At 46.2% G+C, this 6012-nt stretch overlaps 1 protein-coding gene across 2 annotated transcripts in view; it reads right to left on the reverse strand.

Annotated features, from left to right (window-relative positions):
* Positions 1 to 5974, reverse strand: part of CEBPG (CCAAT enhancer binding protein gamma) — a 46818-nt gene extending 40844 nt beyond the window's left edge. Inside the window, exon 1 of one of the 2 annotated variants that reach the window (XM_077452566.1) lies at positions 5706 to 5974. The gene's annotated coding sequence lies outside the window, so the exon portion shown is untranslated. The remainder of the gene's footprint in view (positions 1 to 5705) is intronic. The other variant, XM_077452565.1, reaches the window with a different exon arrangement.
* Positions 5975 to 6012: the final 38 nt, after the last annotated feature.

A 6012-nucleotide genomic window follows, 5' to 3' on the forward strand; every position in this document is an offset into this window, starting at 1 on the left:
CTCACAAATCTGGAAAAATGGTCAAACATTCCCATAGACACACTCCTAAACCTTGACAGCCTTCCCAGAAGTGTTGAAACGGTCAGGCCTCATTGCACACTGGACATTAAAATAACGTTATAAAAACACCAGTAGCTTTGCAGTGAGTTTTTCAGCGTTTTTTGCAATAGCGTATTTTTTTTTTTGAGAAAAATGTTTTTTTTTCAATGGATCAAAAAAAAAAAAAAAAAACACTGGCGAGCCGCGTTTTTGAGCTTTTATCTACGTTTTTGAGGGTTTTTTGACGTTAGACTGTTTTTATAGCTGAAAAACTCCTCTCAGAACCCACTCGTTTTGTTTTTTAAGGCCCCATGCACACGAGACGCTGTTAAACGAGTGTTCAAAGGCAGTTGGACACTTTTTTCAACTGCCCCTGAACTCATTCAATGTTATCCTATGTGTCCATGTACACAGTCTCGTTTTTTGCCATTTTTATGCAGTTGCGTTTAACCTCGTTTTGCCATAAGCAAAAAAATGGGTTCAGACGCAAACGGTTTCCACGTTTCAGAGGCCACGTTTATAAGCGTTTTTAAAGGTGCCCTTTTTTTTACAGTAAAAATCTCAAAAATGATGGCAAATGATGAAGAACCATTAAAAAAATATTTTAAACAATTGCAAGTGGACAATCCACAACTTGTGGCAAGCGACGTGGCGAGTGGAAAATCCACAACTTGTGGCGAGTGGACAATCCACAACTTGTGGCAGGTGACATGGCAGGTGATGTGGCAAGTGGACAATCCACAAATTGTGTCAAGAGACGTGGCAGGTGGACAATCCACAACTTGTGGCAGTTGGCGTGGCAGGTGACGTGGCAAGCGAACAATCCACAACTTGTGGCAGATGACGTGGCAAGTGGACAATCCACAACTTGTGGCAGGTGACGTGGCAAGTGGACAATCCACAACTTGTGGCAGGTGACGTGGCAAGTGAACAATCCACAACTTGTGGCAGGTGACGTGGCAAGTGAACAATCCACAACTTGTGGCAGGTGACGTGGCAAGTGGACAATCCACAACTTGTGGTAGGTGACGTGGCAAGTGGACAATCCACAACTTGTGGCAGGTGACGTGGCAAGTGGACAATCCACAACTTGTGGCAGGTGACATGGCAAGTGGACAATCCCCAAACTTGTGGCAGGTGACGCGCTAAATACAAGTACACTGCTGCTGCTACTCACTTTGGTCTCACAAAATGGCTGAAATAGTTAATACTGTTTTCTGAGCTTGGGGAGGGTCTATGATGTTATCTTAACTAAACGCTTCTAGACTCAAATGCGATAAAATGCCGCTAAATTGCGGTAAAAATCACGGCAAAATGGGCGTTTCTACACGCCGGTTTCAGCTTTTAAAAACATGTTCAGCAGAGTTTGCACCAGCGTCTCGTGCATGAGGACTAAAACCAAAAAACTGCTGATAACAGCCTATGTGTGCATGGACACATAGGATAACATGATGGGGAGTTTATTGACTGTAGAAAAAACGTCTGAAGCCAAAAACACCTGCTTTAAAAATGTCCAAAAACATCTAGTGTGCATGAGGCCTTATATTTGCAAAGGGTGGGCCCTTTTATTGAACCCCACAGACTGAGATGCCATTAAAGTTTATGTGCGTGTAAAGCCGGGTGTCCTAATACTTTAGACAATATAGTGTATATGTGATTCTGCACAGGAGGGCCGCCCTGTAGCAGTATATCTGCTGTGGGGCGGTCCTTAAGTGGTTAATAAATGCTACGCTTAGGTGGTAGCACTTCTCTCTCCTTCTTTTTGTTTTTAAAGAAAAGTAACTCTCAAAATTGTGTGTTCTCTCCACCATCAAATGGCTGGTGTCATAGCCATTCACATGTGCAGCACTATGGCACCTGCCGATCAGACAGCGTTTAAGATGGCAGTTTCCTTGGCTGTAAAAAGATAGGATTCCACTTTAACAAAGGATCCAAATACTCGCACTCACGCCTGAGCAGAGCATATTTCTGGTGAATTGAATGGGGTTTCTTAAGCATTCTTGTATTTATCAATTCCCAAGCTGGGAGGAGAGGAGTTCATGAGGTGCAAACACGCACGTATCACGCATTCACATGTGCTTCTGTTGAACTCATGGAGGCTGTAAACGTCTTAATACACATACAAAAGTTCATCTAATTTTTTGAGCATAAGGGCTGGTTCACATTTGTGCAAAGTGTCTTTTGCGCCTTATAAGCAATACCAACACTAAACTCCTTTAGAACTTGTGTTATAATAAAAGCACAGATGTGCTTCCATCAAATCGCACGTTCTAATAGATAATAGAGCCCACAAAACACACGTGAACCGGCGTGGGGCAACTGAGTGCGAACAAGGACACGTGGAAAAAATTGGATTCTGCATGTTGAGCATAGTCAAGTGATGTCAGGCATAGAGAAAAAAGCTGAAAAATGCTCAAGTGTGAATGAGGGCTAAATAAATTTATATATCCAAACAAATACTTAGGAACACGCATCTTTGTTTACTCTAATCCAACCCTTTCCCACAAGTCCTTCCCGCCTGTGCTCCACATCCTCCATGGTCAGCTTCTTCTTCCTTGTTCTGTGCCAGTGTTCTGTCAGAATGGACTACCCATCAGATTAGGTAACGGAAGCGACGTTTCATCAGCTGCGCATGTGTCCACCGCTACCAGGTTTGCTCATCTGACACAAACGCCTGCAGTCAGAAGAAGGCAGCGACATCTTACTACACCCACTTACGTCTTAAATTTCACAGTAATTTTAGCAATAAAAGTGAGTGTATATAAATATAGTATATTGACATGTGTGATACTGTTTGGATGTGTAATTTGTAAAGCCTAAGGCCCTTTTCACACTTGTATGACTTTGCAGTCCCAAGTCTAGGACAAGTCGTTCCATGATTTCAAATAACTACCATTCATATTGGTATGACTTCAAAGTAGTCCCTGCACTACTTCGGTCTTCGGCCCTACTTCAGGCCATCGAATATCACTGAAGTAGGATTGCAGTCTTAACTGATCCGACTTTGGCATGCGACTTGTGCTCTGATGATCTTGAAGGGGAACTCCAAGCAAAATGTAAAAGAAAACTGGCATGGGTTTCCTCTCCAAGAACATACCAGGCCCTTATGAATTGTAAGAGGAACCCCCCATGCCAAAAAAACTCTTCCGACTTCTTCTCCCCTCTCTGGCTCATCTCCCTCTTCTGGCGATGTCTTCTGTCCCCTCCACTGATGTCTTCTGCCTCTGCTGGTTCTTCTCCACTCTCCACTGATGTCTTCCAACCCTCTCCGGTTCTTCTCCCTGTCTTCTTCACTATCTTCTCGTTCTTTTGCCGGGTCTTCTCTGTCTTCTACCTCTGTTCTTCTTCCGATGTTGACTCAACACTCTCTCCTGCTCTAAATGCTGTGTGAGCGGTGTGCCACTACTTATATTGGCATGGGGCGGGTCACCGGAGGTGCGCCCATCATGATGTCACCACCCATCATGCTACGATTGGTGATGTCATAGGGGCGGGCCTCCGGCGACGTTACCCGGTGACCCCGCTCCATGCCAATATAAGTAGTGGCACACCACGCACCCACCATTAGAGCGGGAGAGAGCATCATGTCAACATTGAAAGAAGAACAGATGGAGAAGACAGAGGACAAGACCGGGCAAAAGAGCGAGAAGACAGCAGAGAAGACCCAGCAGAGGCAGAAGACAGCGGACAGAGGGAGAAGAGCCTGAGAGGCTAGAGGACATCAGCGGAGAGCGGAGTAGACCCGGAGAGGGAAGAAGGACTGGTAGAGGCAGAAGACATTGCCAGAAGAGGGTGAAGAGATGGAGAGGGGAGAAGAAGTCAGAAGAGACCCCGGAGCTGCCTAATAAATTACTTTAAAAACATGTGTACTATGTTTTTATTTTTGAAACTTATTTTTAGGTGAATGGGTAGGGGTACAATGTACCCCATACTCATTCACATAGGGTAGGGCGGCCAGTATTTAGGGGTCCCGATAAGCACCCCGCCCATAGACCCGGATAACCAATGGCCAGGGTTGTCGAGAAGAGGCCCTTGTCTTCATCAACATAGGGACAAGGTGCTTTGGGGTGGGGGGGGCGCAGAGATAAGGGTCTGGTATGGATTTTGGGGGGACCCCACACAGTTTTTTCGGTTTGGGGGTTCCCCTTAAAATTCATACCAGACCAAAGAGCCTGGTATGCTCTTGGAGGGGGAACCCATGCCGTTTTTTTTACATCGTGTGTGGAGTTTCCCCTAAAGATTCATACCAGACAGTGCCTGGTATTGTCGGGGATCAAAGTTGGATCTCTGTTAATTGAAGTCGGAAGCATGTCGGACTTCAAGTCGCAGGGCAAAGTTGGATCCACAGTCATACGACTGTGGTGTCCTACAAGTGTGAAAGGGGCCTAAAGGTTTAGCGCTGAGCAGTGCAAGGTGTACCAACATGGCCTCCGCCACCTTCCTATTGCTGGCTTCCAGCTTCTTTCAAAATGACACATCCAAACACCATCACAGATGTCAATATACTATATTTATTTCTATCAGCTCACTTTATTGTTAAAATTACTGTGAAATTCAAGACATAGCTGGGTGTAGAAAGATGTCCACTGCCTTCTTCTGACTGCAGGTGTTCTGTCATATGCGCAAACCTGGTAACGGGGGAAGAATGCGCAGCTGACAGAACGTCACTTCTGTTACCTAATCTGACGGGTCGCCGATTCTGATGGCACACCGGCCCTCTTATGACACCAGATCGCACACATACACTGTACAAGACCTGACGTGTTATTCACAAATAGGCAGTAAGGACGGCTTTGTGCTCGTTTAGACACGAGTCCTAACCAACCTGAGCTCATTCTTGGTAGGCAGCCCCAAATCAGGTGCAACATCTGGCAAGGTTTCCCTGAAAGGCACTAGTAATGTAGCCTTCCCAGGGGGCACCTGTGAGGCCAGGGTTACGTCACCAATGCCTAAGGGGAGCCAGAAGAAGAGTGAAGCCCAGTACACACTATAAGAAATTCAGACAAACGATTGTCAGTTTTTCCTCCATGTTTCACAGCAGGTCGAAACCAAGGATGGTACTAATTGTACGAAAATTCTCAAACGACAACAGTTTTGTTGTTGTTTATCGTTTCTGATCACGCGCCGTGTTTCGCATCTGATTTTTCTCGTACAAAAACATTACATATTAAACGAAAATCATTCCTTCTGTTCACGTGCAAGAAAAATGCTGGAGTTTGTCCCTTCGGAAATGTTGGTTTGGAAAGTCTGTATCGGATGTGGTAAGTTGTGTACACACTAGAGAGAATCGCACGATCGTTCCTCGGATGGCATTTCTCATCGTGTGTACCCCACTTTGGCTGATTCTACAAGTTGATTTCTGCGATGTTTTTAGATGAGCGCTTCTGTTCTACGACCAGGAACAGGACACCGTCCACAACGATTGTAGCAGGTCGGAATTGGCCACAGACGGCAGATGTGGGAAGAGCGCTGAACGCTTTACAAACTCTTGCTGTAATTGTTCAGCCATGACGTCATACCCTATTGGTGAGGAATTAACCCTTACATTATCAAGGAACAGCTGGAAGTCTTAAGATTTGGAAGTTTCCAGGAAGATCGGAGAACTTCCGCCCACACTCCTCTATCCATGTGCCCCCCCAGTACACCCTCCGCCTAAACCCCAATACCTGATAAAGACGAGCCCTCCGCTGTCCGGGGAAGGAAGTCCTCTCCCTCCCCCCCGCGATCACCTCCACGGATGGCCCTTTTCGTTCTCCGCCAGTCGCTTCGCTGACAGTGAGCTCACCGCACAAAGGATGGTTGCGAAATCATACGGGTCTTTCCCCGAAAAAGCAGCATGATGCAATCGTCTAAGTGACAGCTCGGGCAGCCAATTAAAAGGCGATTTGGTGGAGCCGCAGGTTGGCGAGAGGCCGCACTGTGGGCGGTAGAGGGCGCTCCGACGCTTACGTAATGGAGAAAGTGTGTGAGTGG

The sequence above is a fragment of the Lithobates pipiens genome, unplaced genomic scaffold (genome assembly GCF_037356315.1).
Source record: "Lithobates pipiens isolate NorthernLeopardFrog02 unplaced genomic scaffold, aLitPip1_a1.2 Scaffold_23, whole genome shotgun sequence".
Taxonomy (NCBI): Eukaryota; Metazoa; Chordata; class Amphibia; order Anura; family Ranidae; genus Lithobates; species Lithobates pipiens.